A 15108-nucleotide genomic window follows, 5' to 3' on the forward strand; every position below is an offset into this window, starting at 1 on the left:
GATGTGTTAAAATAAAAAGAGGATCTTAGATTGGAAAAGGCTATCCAGATAGTGGGAGAAGCTCAAATCGTTAAACAGCACAAGACCATGATGGGAACAGAAGCCAAACAGGCTCAGGAAGCTCATCAGACTTCATCAACTTTCTAAAGCCCAAAAACATCAAAACATCAAAACGTAGACCAACACAAAAATGTCTTTAAATTCTTTGATACTAGAAAGTGTTTTGCAGATGTAGAGTTAAAAAAAGCATAAAAAGAAACAATATCCAACTTTATGATAGCAATAAAACTTTTGTAATAAAAGTTTGACATTAGAAGAGAATGTACAAGAGTAAAAAAAATTGAACCACAAAATTAATAACACTAAGATGCTCAAGGAGGTTAACACCTTACAGCAAGCATTTTTGGAAGTAAACCCAGAATACCAAGATATAACTTTGGTTGAATGAATCATTATATAATGACACGGCCCTTAGGAAGGTACGAATCAACCTTTCTCTCCTGTAATAGATCTGAACCATTTACAACAGAGATAATATAGCTTAGTGATCATTCAACAAATAAAAAACTTGACACTGAAGCAAATGTTTCTTTTTAGAAAGTTTAGAAAGTTTTACTTAGAAAGCTTTCTTGGTTAAGGAGAATAGAGGTCTGCATGGCACACAGGCAGAACTCCACTTTAGATCAAAAAAATGCTGAGAGTACTCTTAAAATACCAATACTACGTGGAACAGGTATATTTCATCAGAAAAAAGAACTTATTCAATTATATTTCAACATAGGCAAATCTTAAAAATCTAATCATCAGATACCCTTGACTCTACACCACTAGAAGTTAGTTAGACTGACTCCTGATGCAATTAGTTGTTTAGAAGAAGCAGCACCAAAACAGCACAGTCAACTTTACTGTCTATAACAGTGGACAGATGGACTTCAGTAAGGCGTTTGAAAAGGTTCCCCATGGCAGGCTGATGGTGAAAGTGAAGTCACATGGGGTTCAGGGTTTGCTAGCTAGATGGATAAAAAACTGGCTGGGCAACAGGAGACAGAGGGTAGTAGTAGAAGGGAGTTTCTCAAATTGGACTCCTGTGACCAGTGGTGTTCCACAGGGATCTGTGCTGGGACCACTGTTGTTTGTGATATATGTAAATGATCTGGAGGAAGGTGTAGGTGGTCTGATCAGCAAGTTTGCTGATGACACTAAGATTGGTGGAGTAGCTGATAGTGAAGGGGACTGTCAGAGATTACAGCAGAATATAGATAGACTGGAGAGTTGGGCAGATAAATGGCAGATGGAGTTCAATCCGGGCAAATGCGAGGTGATGCATTTTGGAAGATCAAATTCAAGGGCGAACTATACAGTAAATGGAAAAGTCCTCGGGAAAATTGATCAACAGAGAGATCTGGATGTTCAGGTCCATTGTTCCCTGAAGGTGACAACGCAGGTCAATAGGGTGGTCAAAAAGGCATATGGCATGCTTTCCTTCATTGGGCGGGGTATTGAGTACAAGAGTTAGCAGGTCATGTTGCAGTTGTATAGGACTTTGGTTTGGCCACATTTGGAGTACTGTGTGCAGTTCTGGTCACCACATTACCAAAAGGATGTGGATGCTTTGCAGAAGGTGCAGAGGAGGTTCACCAGGATGTTGCCTGGTATGGACGGTGCTAGATATGAAGAGAAGTTGAGTCGATTCGGATTATTTTCATTAGAAAGACGGAGATTGAGGGGGGATCTGATTGAGATCTACAAAATCATGAGGGGTATAGACAGGGTGGATAGCAAGAAGCTTTTTCCCAGAGTGGGGGACTCAATTACTAGGGGTCATGAGTTCAAAGTGAGAGGAGGAAAGTTTAAGGGAGATATGCGTGGAAAGTTCTTTACACAGAGGGTGGCGGGTGCCTAGAACGCGTTGCCAGTGGAGGTGGTAGACGCAGACACGTTAGCGTCTTTTAAGATATTTTGGACAGGTACATGGATGGGCAGGGAGCAAATGGACACAGACTGTTAGAAAATAGATGACTGGTTAGACAGAGGATCTTGATTGGCGCAGGCTTGGAGGGCTGAAGGGCCTGTTCCTGTGCTGTAGGTTTCTTTGTTCTTTGTTCTTTGTTCATAACTGAACCTCAAAACATGGCAAGGTTATCCCAATGAAGTCTTTTGTGAGAAGGGAAAGATCACATGCGAGCATGCTTTCTTAAGTGCAGCAAACAAGGAAGATTTGTTCTTTCAAAAACACAACTCGCTTTTCTGAAGGCTGGAGGTTTAGCTGAGGTGTTAAATGAGTATTTTGCATCTGTCTTTACACAAAAGAAGATACTGCGCAGGCCATGGTGTCAGAGGAGGAAATTCTACCACCAGAATGTACAAAATTGATAAGGAAGTAGTTGTGGATTGACTGTTGGTACTTAAAGTTGAAAAGTCACAGGGTTTGAATGAGATACATCCAAGGATTTTGGTGAGCCACAAACTTTCAATCTTCCCTGGACTTAGGGGAGGTGCCAGAAGACTTTATGGTCTATTTGAAGAAAGGTTGTAAGGATAATCGCAGCAATGCAGAGCAGTCAGATTAACTTTGGTGGTGGGGAAGCTCCTAGAAACAATAATTCAGGTGACAATTAGTTGTCACTTGGAGAAAAATAGATTGATTAGGAAGCATCAACAGAGTTTTTTAAAGAGGAAACCATGTTTACTTAACATGCTGAAGGTTTTAAAAAGGTAACAGAAATCTCTGGCCTCACAGACAACAAAACCTGTTCAATTTGCTCTTTTCCGTTTTATACCAGCTGTCCCAAAGTCATTTCTAGCTCACAATTCAAAACTGGTAAAAGGACAAAAATAAAGATAATGAAAAATCAGCAAAAGTCTTGACTGTTTCAAACCTATTTTTGATACAGTCTATCAGGGCCCTATACAATGCAGGCTCAAAGCCTTCTCTGTGAAACAGTGGAGGAGCTTGGTGAGGAACAGGCTGACAGAACGGTAGAGATGCATTCACCATTAGCATCCATGAGTGCAAGTAATGTGTTTTTGGTCATCAGAGACTCCTGCCACCACTAATTAAGAACTCAGTGGTGAGCTTGTGTTATGGACAAGAGGGCAGCCTTGCCATTGGATGTTGCTGAGTTTAAAATTTCAAAGCCTCTGGCTTCTGGTTGCCTCCTGATGTTGCCTCGTGTCACTGGACGGGAAATGGCTACTCACCAAATCCATACTCTTATAAAGTGGAACATAATTAGCCTTTTAAGTGACTACCTGCCACAATAGTGCATGTAGCCAGGGCTGTTCTCTGGGAAAAGTGCTTGGAGGCAGTAAAGCTTTGTAGGTACAACTAAACGCATGACATTCCAAGTTTCAACTTGCTGCCACCTCTAAAGCTGCCTTGTCAGGGTTGGGAAAATTCAGTCCCTTGGGTTATCAGTAAAGTATTCTTGTAGTATCAGAAAAAGGTAAGAAATAGGAGCAGGAATAGTTATTCAGCTCCTCAGACCTGCTCTGTGCTCCATTAAGGTCAATGTAGAACTTCTTATCTTCTCTCACTGCCCTAAAATCTTCTGGCTCCCTCTGGATCCAAAATCTGTTAAACTGCAAATTACACATACTCAATCACAGAGTATCCATCTTGTGGGAGAGAATTACAAACCTTCACAGCACTTGAGTGAAGAAATCTCTCCACTTCTCAGTCCTAAATGGCCACACTCTAGTTCTGAGACAGTAAACTCCACACTCTCCATAGTAGACTCCCCAGCCAGAAGAATTATCCTTCCAGCAACTATATTGACAAATCTCTCAAGAATTTTTCCTGTTTCAGGAAGTTGACCTCTCATTGTTCTAAACTCAAAGGAACATATGACTAGTCTTCATAATCTTGCCTCGTAGGAAATTCCCCAAATACCAGGAATCAGTCTAGTCAATCTTAATTGTACTTCCTGTTCTCCAAGTATATCCTGCGGTACAGGTTTTTCTCACCAAGGTCTTATAAAATTGGAGTAGGGCTTCTTTATTGTTATATGCAATCCCTTTGCAATAAAGGTCCGAACACTATATGGTTTCCTAATTGCTTGCTGTAGCTGCCTGTCAACCTGCTGTGAATCAAAAATGTAGACACTCAGATTCCATTTACCAATCTGTCATCATTTCTAAAAAAAATTCTGCTTTTATATTTTTCTATCATAGCAAATAACTTCACATTTTTCCATATTATGTAAATTCCATTTGCTACTTTTTTCCAATCACTTTATTTGTCTAAATCCTTTTGCATTAGCAGCTTTATTAAATAAGAGAAATTTTTACACTTGAATTTCACATCCGGAATGACAATGACTGAATCTCCAGAATGATAGAATGCACCACACCCAGAAACCAGAAATAGCATCCAGCTCTGGAGATATGAATGAATCTGCCAGGACCCCAGATGAGTACATCAGTCACCTCTTGGATACAGACAGATGTGGTGCCTCCAACAATGTCACTGTAATTTCCTCTCACTGCCTACAAAAACCCCAAAGGGGAAAAATATTAATGACCACTGTTACAATGACTGAAATTCTGGTGGGGTCACCAAATATCTCTCTGAGTCTGGAGACAGCAATTCACATTGCTATGTAATTATCTCCCTTGTGAATCAAAGTTTGTTTATATATTGCTGCTGTGTAAGGGGTGATACAACACAGTCTCTCAGGTGAGATTGTCTCCTTCTTCTGGTCCCTTTCTTCCTTTACCTAAACACCGCAAATGAAAAAGGCACACACTAGACTGTTGACCCTAAAACCCTCTTCACGAACATTGGGGGACATGTGACAAATTGGGAGGAGCTGCCCCATAGCACCCAATATATTCACAGTCATTGAATTACTGATTCAACCAGTAGTTATAATCAATGTCCCATTTATCTCCATCACCATTCCTAATTATGTTTTCTTTGACTGTCAGGACTGATTTCATTGGAGAAGACAGAACAGTGGTATAGTGTCAGGACCAAATTCCCTGGGAGCTCTCAATATTGTGTCTGGACCCAATGAAGTCACATGATATCAGGGGACCTCATGCTGATTACGAACTACCAGTAACCACTTCCCCCAACATGCCTAGCTGATTAAGCAGTACTCCTCTACGCTAAACAGAGGCAAGAGTAGCAAGAGTATAGAATGTACTTTTGTTGGTGTCTTCAATGTAGATTGCGAAGAATGGTTCAGCAGTATCGTAAACGACTGAGTCCTGAATGACATATCTGCTGGACTGAGTCTGGTGATGTGAGAAAAAACAAGAGGGCAAACCTACTTGACCTCATCCTCACCGAACTACCTTTTCATTCTGCACATATGTCTTATTTTAAATGTACTTGTTGGACATAGCATCACTGGTTGGGCATCATTTATTACCCATAGTTGCCCTTGAGAAGGTGGTGGAAAGCTGCCTCTTGAACTCACTGCTATCCATATACTGTTGGTGGACCCAGAATGCCATTAGGAAGGCAATTCCAAGATTTTGACTTGATGACACTGAAGGAACGATGGTGTATTTCCAAGTCAGGGTAGTGAATGGCTTGGAGGGGAACTTGCAGGAAATATTGCTCCGGTGTATCTATTGCCCTTATCTTTGTAGATTGCAGTGGTCATGTGTTTGGAAAGTGCTCGCTAATGATCTTTGTTGAATTTCTGTGCGCATCTTTTAGATGGTACACACTGCTGCTACTGAGTGTTGGTGGTGGTAGGAGTGGATGCTAATGGGTCTGGTACAAATCAAACAGTCTGTTTTTTCCTGGATGGTGTCAAGCTTCTTGAGCGTTGCCGGAGTTGAACTTATCCAGGTAAGTGGGGAGTATTCCATCACCCTCCTGACTTGTGCCTTGTAGATAATGGACAAGCTTTGGCTAATCAGGAGGTGAGTTACCTACTATAGGATTCCTAGTCTGTCACCTGTTTATGGTTCTCAGTCTAGTTCATTTCCTGATCAATGGTAACCTTCAGGGTATTGATAGTGGGGTTTCAGTAATGCTAATGTCATTGAATGTCAATGGCCAGCAGTTAGTTTGTCTCTTATTGGAGATGGTGATTGCCTAGCATTTAAGTGGCACAAATGTTATTTGTCATTTTTCAGCATAAGCCTGGACATGGTTCGGTGGATGCCAGTGTTGTAGCTGTACAGGAACAGCTTGGCTAAGTGTGGTTAGTTCTGGAGTACAAATATTCAGTACTATTGCTGGAATGTTGTCAGGGGAAAAAGTCTTTGCCTCCAACATTTTCTTGATATATGCAGAGTGAATTGAATATCTGAAGGCATTTGATAAGGTATCACCAATAATGTTGCTTAATAAGAAGAGCAGAAGGCACTGTGGGAGCCCCTGGGAATTACTGAAGTAAAGTCAGAGATCCCTAACGCCAAGGGGAAAAAATCCACAGCATTGTAGATGATGGGCAGGTTTTTGCTGAGTCAGGTGAGTTGCTTGCTGCAGGATTCATAGCCTCTGATCTGTAGACACAAATCCATTATTCTATTATGAATGTGACTTTTAAGAGAATAGATTTAAACAGCATTGAATTAATGCAGCAATACGAGCTTTAGAATAACATAATTTAAACAACATTGATTTGTTGGAGTAATACAAGCATAAACAGCATTGAGATGTTATAATTTAAAGCCAGTACAATGGAATAAAGATCATTAAACACACTATGAAGAAATGGAAGAAGCCATAATTCATCCAAAAAAGACTAAATAGATGAACGAAACAGAACATAGTATTGGACAACATGGAAAAAAAACTCTTGCGATGCAGAATTGCTTCAAAATTTACAACTAAATCCAAAGCTGAACACTTCCAGAAGGCCTTTGACAAGGTGCTACACAGGAATCTGTTAAATAAGATAATAACCAATGGGCAAGGTACTTGCATGGATAGAGGATCAGGTGACTGACAGAAGATAGAGAGTGGGGACATAGGGGTCTTTCTCAGGGTCGCAGCCAGTGACTAGTGGAGTCCCATGGGGATTCGTGTTGGGCCACAACTATTCATGTTACACATTAACTATCTGGATGAAGGAACTGAGGGCATTGTTGCTAAGTTTGCAGATGACACAAAGATAGGTGGAGAGACAGATTGTGTTGAGGAAACTGGAAGGCTACAGATGTAGTGATTAGGGGAGTAGGCAACGAATTGGCAGATGGAATACAGTGTTGGAAATTGTGAGGTTGTGCATTTTGATAGGAAGAGTGGGGCGGGCAGTGTAGAGACTATTTTGTAAGTGAGGGAAGGCTTCAGAAATCTGAAGCAAAAAGGACTTAGGAGTTCTAGTTCCAAATTCTCCAAAGGTTAACAAACAGATTCAGTTGGCAGTTGGGAAGACAAATACAATGTTAGTATACATTTTGAGAGGGGTGGAGTAGAAGATCTGTGATGTATTGTTGAAGCCATACTGGTTAGGCCACCCTTGGAGTATTGTAAGTACTTTTGGGCCCCTTACCCAAGGAAGGATGTGCTGGTGTTGTAGGGGGTGCCAGAGGTTGTTTACAAAAATGATCCTAGCAATGAAGGGCCTGTCATATGAGGAGCAGTTGAGGACTCTGGGTCTGTGTCTGATGGAATTTAGAAGGACGAAGGGGGAATCTCACTGAGACTTACAGAGAGGCCCACATGGAGAACATATTTCCACTAGCGGAGAGACTGTGATCCGAGGCCACAGCTTCAGATCGAAGGGATGACCCTTTAGAACTGAGATGAGGATGAATTTCTGCAGATGGTGGTTAATCTATGGAATTCAGTGCCGTAGAAGGCTGTGGAAGGCCCAGCCATTGGGTGTCTTTAAGACACAGATAGATAGGTTGTTGATTAGTGAGGGTGTGAAAGGTTACAGAGACAAGGGAGGGGAATGGGGTTGCAAAACATATCAGCCATGATTGAATGGTGGAGCAGACTAATAGCTGACTGGCCTAAGTCAACTCCAATATTTTATGGCCTTATGTTTTCCATATTTGGATGTGTAATACATTATTGTATTCACTGGGTCCTATCGCTAATGGTGCTATAAATTGCCAAAAAAGCAAAGGCTATTTGAAGAAGATCTAAAAGATCATGATAATTATTTAAAATTGAGAACAAATAATATTCATGAAAGGACTTGGTTTAACAGAAGTGCTCAGCACCCAGGGTTTTCTGTCGGTAGCTTATTTAATGATCTTTATAGAATATGGATTTTTGAAAGCAGAATGTATATGTGGTAGAATTGTTAGAATTATTGATTCATCTTTGTCAGATTTCTTACAGTGCAAGTAAGATGTAACTTTGGAAAAAACTATTCAAAGCATGTTGGAAGTGGAAACCAGAAAGATTCTCAGATAGATTCTGAGAAGAACACAATACCTCATGATAGTACCTGAACCTATTCAATTTGTAAGGTATGGATACTCTAAAGAGGCATATAACACATCAACGAAGACCAAGCCAAACAGCAACCAAAAAGATGCAGAGCCAGTGCACAGCAACAAAAGAGTTATAGGCACAGGCAATGTCAAGACATGACACATGAGTGCTACATCTTTCATGTTATAGATCACTTCTAGAGAATGTGTAGAAGTAGGACGAAGTGTCAGCTCAGCAGAAAGCCAAATAGTTTGCTCAAACAAATAAATTAATTCAGTTGGATTACCTCCATTGGAAAAAATACCCACATTAGATGATATACCTTCATAACTGGGTGGGATGCTGCAAGGGGCAGTGTGGACTTGTTGGGCCGAAGGGCCTGTTTCCACACTGTAGAGAATCTAATCTCATAGAAAATAGCCAAAGCATTCCAAGAGGAAACCAGGTGATCTAAAGGAATTGAGTTTCTATTCCTGTTATCACAGCAGAATATTTCAATGTATTTTCCATCAAATTATAATGGTTAGTGCCAATAATGGACTTAAATAAGCAGTAACCCACTAGTCATGATTGAAAATATTAACATATCTAGCTCACCAGGAAGACAGCCACAAATAGTAAAGGAAAATGCCAAACCTAATCAAGAAGTTGAAGCAAAGATAAAGGATAAAAATCTTTTGGAACAAAATGGAGGTGGGGGCTACATATGATTTCATGGAAGCCAACTCAGCATCCACAGAAGCAAAACATAGTCTTACAGAAGAAATTACCAATATGAACATCCTAGAAAATACAAGAAAGAAAATGCCTTTTCAAATCACAAAGCAATTGCCTCGACCAGAAATCCAGGATACTGTAAGAAAGTAACTACTTGTCTTAAGAGTGTAGTTATCTTCCATGATGGACATTTGTGAGATTGAAGGTCTCTCAAATGAGGCCAAAGACAATTACCTGAATTAGCAGTGAAGAGTTCCCCTGTGAAGGGAATTCGGGAGATTAAGGGTCCTCCAGATAAAGTAATTGTCCAACTATCAAGTTTAGCAGGAACAACATCTTCTGTCCAGTTCATTGCAGAGATAAAAGATCTCCCTCTGGAGAAATGATTTATAGGCGATCAGAATCAAGGTCAACAGTTCTCATGTCAAAGAACTACCAATCTGCCAATTCTGAAGAGAAAGCAATTGGGAAGAACTGTGCAAACTCCACGTTCCCTGCATTTCTGAAGGAGCAAACTGTGTCAAGATGGGGAATTATAAATATAACAGTTGTTATAAACATGAATATATAAATGTTACCCAAGGGAAAAAGTTAGGGTAGACGTTATGTAAGGTAATGTTATGTTAAAATCATACTGGGCTCCACCCAACCTGATGATGTCACACAGGTGGAGAATTAGATATCTTGCATGAGACCCCATTGGGGTGAGAATGGTCATCTCTGGCTACTGAACGTCTCACATGATTCTACCAAACTGTTTAACGCTGTTTGTACTTATTTCAATCATGCAACAAACTGCATTGTGTTATGTAAAATAAGTGCTTTTCCTCGTTAAGACTTATCAGTTGTTTAGTCTTTAGTACTGATAATTAAACAGGTCCTAGGCTCAGAATAGAATGGAGGATTGATGATGTGCTCTACCTCAAAGACCCAATGTCCAATACAATCGATTCTTCCATTCCCCCAGGCCTCATAAAAGGAGATTCTCACATTTAGCTTGGCAAATCTCTTTATTTACTGACACAGGTTTGTTTCAACCTGGGGAGTAAACCTCAGAGACTCCCTCAGGCAATCCCCAGTTAATAGCAATTGGGAATCTGTTTAGTTTTATAGGACTTCCAGATTGACAAATACTTTCAAAGCCCCTATCTGCTTCCTCAACTATACCTCACACAGAACAGTTAAAATCCTGAATAGGGTGGGAACAGGACACTAAGTTAAATTACTGAGGACCAAATTTTAAACTTAGACTACTCTCCTGCCATTGCGATTCCACCTCCATTACCAAATTGTCAGTCTAGATAAGTTAAAAAAACACATCTCAGTTCCTACATTAAGATAGATCGAGTTCCCCAACAAAATCAACAGTGAAGATTGAGCTGTATCAGCAAGGCCTCACAATCTATATAAATTTAATATTAATATTAATATTAACTTAATACAGGAATTTATAGATCAATTTAAAATTGCTATCTCCCTCACTTTAAATCTTCAACATCATATACCCTTAGCCCTCTTGTTGCTCTCCCACAACCCCCGTCAATGTCGTTCCTTCATCTTTTCACCTATTTTTCACTTTATGAACAGGATTCACAAGCCTTTTCATATCATTTGGAAACCACAATGTAGCTCATAACACCTCCGAACTGATTCTTCAAACCAACTGCATAAATAAAATCAAGCATTTGTAAAATGATCAATCTGTTGAACTGCATCACAAGTCCATATAACTCCCCAAGTAAACAAGTTAACTTCAGAATTACTATCTCAACAAAGTGTAGGCTGAATATATCAGAGCATTCAGAAAAGCATGAATGATTAGACATTTATCATACTAGGCTTGACTTTCGATACTGTTAAATGTATTCTACCATTTTATCCCTTTCATGTTTGAAGTCATTAAATAATTTTTCCATAGTTACAAGGTAAGCTTTTATTTGACATTTTGACTTAAGTAATAATCCGATAACCAGATTGTCTAACGGATAGAGAACAAAAAACTGCAGATGCTGGAATCCAAGGTAGACAAACAGGATGCTGGAGGAACACAACAAGCCAGGCAGTATCTGGAGGAAAGGAGCAGTCGGGTCTGGATGTGGGGGTAGGGGGAGAAAGGGGTGGAGGCAGAATGGTGGTGATAGGTGACGCTGGTGGTAGGAATAACCTGGTTGATCAACGGGGGTGCTGAATCTGGTTGGTGGTTGGAAAGGAGGGTCAGAAGGTGGAATGGAAGGGAAGAGGGGAGGCTGGAAGGAGCCAGGGGTTGGGTGGGAAGGTTATTTGAAATTGGAGAATTTAATGTTGAGTTCTCCAGGCAGTTGGGTGCCCAGCTGGAAGATAAGTTTGTTGTTCTTCAAATTTGCATTCTGTGTCACTGTGACACTGAGGATGGACATGATAGAGGGGGAGTGGGGCTGGGAGTTGAAATGGATGGTGACAGGGAGGTTAGGTTGGCCGTAACAGGCCAGTCGAAGATGCTCGGCAAAACAGCCACCTGGTCTACGTTTGGTCTCACCGATGTAGAGAAGACCACATCAGGAGCACCAGATGTAATAGACTAGGTTGGAGGAGATGCAGGTGAAGCTTGGTCTCACTTGGAAAGGTTGTTTAGAGCCCTGGATGGAGGTGAGACAGATGGTGTGTGGGCATGTGTTACATCTATTATGGTTACAGGGGAAAGTACAGGGTGGGTTGGAGTGGTTGGTAGGGAGTGGGTTCGAACTAAGGAGTGGCAAAGGAAATGTTCCATGCGGAAGGCAGAGAGGGTTGGGGAGTGGAAGATGTTCCGGGTGGTGGAGTCTAATTAGAGTTGATGGAAGTGTTTGAGGATGATAGTTTGGATGCGGAGGCTGCTGGGGTGGAAAGTGAGGACAAGGGTGACCCAATCTTTTTTATGTTTTGGGGGGACATGGTTAAGAGCTGTGGAGTGGGGTCAGGGTGACAGATTGGGGGCTAAAGAGCACTGTTTGAAAGAGGTGGATATTCAGGACACTTGTAAGTGGAACGTCTCCATGTCAGAGTAGATGAGACAGAGTCAGAGGAATTGGGATTGCCCTCCATTCCCCATTCCACACATCTTAACCAACACACCCCCACACCGCACCCCCCCAACCCCGACATTATCTTAAGGCCCAAAGCACTGACTTCTCCTTTCCTCCAGATGTAGCCCGGCTTGTTTAATGGATAGTTGCATCTTCCAGTCACAGCGCTGTCATAACTTAACTCAATGAACACGATACAACTCATGCTACAGGATCAACGGTACAGGAGGCAAAACTATTTTATTTACCCATTTAAACTTCTCTCACTTCTAATTCACAGTTCAAGCTTCCGTGCAGCCGACGTAAAAATCAGCAGCATTTACTTCACAGAAAAATAAAAAAAAATATTTGCGCAATACACTAATGGACTAGAAACTGGTGTGGGATTTCCAGGAGCCCAACTCAGTTGCCGTTTTTTTGTGCCAAATTGCTTCTCTCCTAGGGCCTGAACATTGACCTTGAATCTCTAAGGCCTGTCCCATCCCTGCAGGTGAGGCTAGGTAAAAACAACTAGTGGTGTAATGGTAGTGTCACTGGACAAGTAACTCAAAATTACTACTCTGGGAATGTTGGTTCAAATCCCACTACAGCAGATGGCGAAGTTTAAATGAAATTTAAACGATAATCTGGAATTATGGGAGAAGATACTAGTCTAATGTTGACCTGTAATCACAAGCAACTGTGTTAAAAACCCAGTTGGTTTACTTTAAGGAGGGAAATTTGACCTACATGTGACTCCATGGAAGACCCATTCCACTCGAGCAGTTCCCCATTTTAACCTTCCCCCATGGCTTCTTTGGATCGATCCCAAATGCTCCTAAACTCCTCACCTTGACTGGTTGTAATGTGTCAGTGTGATGCCTAAATCTGGATTCGTCTGGGTTACTTGCTTTCATTACTAGCTTGTACTCGGCAATCATCACTGCTCCCATGATGCTTCTGACTTTCCAGAGCTACTGGCTTTCTAATTGGTTGGTTACTTTCTAAGGTGGGGCTTCATTACTGGGGTAAGGGCAAACATCTCACCTTTAAACTTTTCATCCAGCTCCCAGCCTGAGATTGCTGTCAAACAGTTGTCAGGATTGTGGGTGAGCTTATCACAAACTTTTAGCCAGGGACCTCACTGCCCTATATAATTCAGTTCATATTTACATTAGCTGATACTGTGTGCCAGATCCTCTGAGTAAGGAAAGAAGAAATATGTTACATTTATACAGCATATATTGCATAGGTGTAGTGATCACCTCAGGACATCCCAACAGACCTTTTACAGATAATAAGCTACATTCTGAGGTATAGTTGTTGTAAGGCAGCAAACATAACCAGTTCACGCTCAGCAAAGCCTCATGCACAGTAATGAGATAATCTATTTTTGGTATGGTTGATGATCAATATTTATCAGAAAGATTTGAAAAGTTTGTGGCAAAACTGTGACTTTAATTTGTGTTTAACATTGTATCTCACCAATTTCAGAACTTAGTAGCTTGATCACTTTTCAAAGGCACTAATGAAACAATAATATGTTTCAAACTCATTGGACCATATTAACTGATTTCAGTTCTGATGAGGTGTCACTGGATTTGAAGCATTAACTGTTTTTCTCTCCACAAATACTGATAAATCTGCTGAGTTTCTCCATCACTTTCTAATTTTGTTTGTTTCAGGTCTCCAGCATCTACAGATTTTTGTTTTGTTTTATTGACTTTGTGTAATTCTGTTGGTATTCTCTAAGTGTTCTGACATCATAAACTTCACAATTGACTCTAACATTTCAGCCACAACTGATGTAAGGTTAACTGGTCTGTAATTCCTTCACTTTCCCCTCACTTTTTTCACATAATGGTGCTACATTTGACGTCCTCCATGCTGCCAGGGCTTTTCTAGAAATCTACAGAATTTTGCGTTTGACGACAAACATATCCATTGTTTCTATGGCTACCTCCTTTAATATGCTAGGATGTGAATAATTCAGAACTAGCGAATTTATCAGATCTTAGTCTCATTATTTTCTCCACCATTTTTAAATCAACATTAACTTTTTCTAATTTCAGCTTCTCAGTAAACCCTTGCTTCCTTAGCATTTCAGGGAAGTCTCATATATTGCGAAGACAGAACTGAAGTAAGTTGTTTAATTGTTCTGCCATTTCCTTGATGTCCATTCTCCAGGCTAAACAGTCTTAGGATTTGGAGCAAGTCATTTAGGACTGAGATGAGGAGAAATGTCCTCACCCAGAAAGTTGTGAGCTTGTGGAATTCCTTGCCGCAGAAAGTGGTTGAGGCCAAAATAATGAGTGTCCTCAAGAAGGAGTCAGATCGCTAAAGGAATCAAAAGATATGTGTGGAAAGCAAGAATAGGATTAGATGTGCTGCCATGATCATATTGAATGGCAAAGAGGTTCAAAGGGCTGAATGGCCTACTACTGCTCCTGGTTTCTATGTTTCTCTTATCAATTCTCCTGTTTCAGATTGTAAGGAGCCCTCATTTGTCTTTGCCAATCTTTGCCTTTTCACACAAGATCTTACACTCCACTTTTGCACTTCTTGCAATTCTACCCTCATACTTCACAATTGACTCTAACATTTCAGCCACTACTGATATAAGGTTTCTTTCTTAATTCATTTATTGACCCTCATTTGCTGCATTTTAAACTGCTTCAGTCCTTAGGCTTGCTACTTTTTCCAGCAATTTTATATGACTTGAGCCCACAGGCGCAGTGGTTAGCTCTGCCACCGTGAGGTATCAGGAACTTTGGGTGACTGCCTGTGTGGAGTTTGCATGTTCTGTCTGTGTCTGCATGGGTTTCTGATGGGTACTCTGGCACCTACACAATCCAAGGATGCTCAGGTTAGCTGAATTGGCTATGCTAAATTGCCCTGGAGTGTACAGGCTAGAGGGTAGGTTGGGGGACTAGGTCTGGGTGGGATGGTCATGACTGTGGATGCGCAAGCTCGACAGGCCAAATGGCTTCTTTCTGGACTGCGAGGGATTCTACG

This window comes from Stegostoma tigrinum, chromosome 5, assembly GCF_030684315.1.
Source record: "Stegostoma tigrinum isolate sSteTig4 chromosome 5, sSteTig4.hap1, whole genome shotgun sequence".
Classification (NCBI taxonomy): domain Eukaryota; kingdom Metazoa; phylum Chordata; class Chondrichthyes; order Orectolobiformes; family Stegostomatidae; genus Stegostoma; species Stegostoma tigrinum.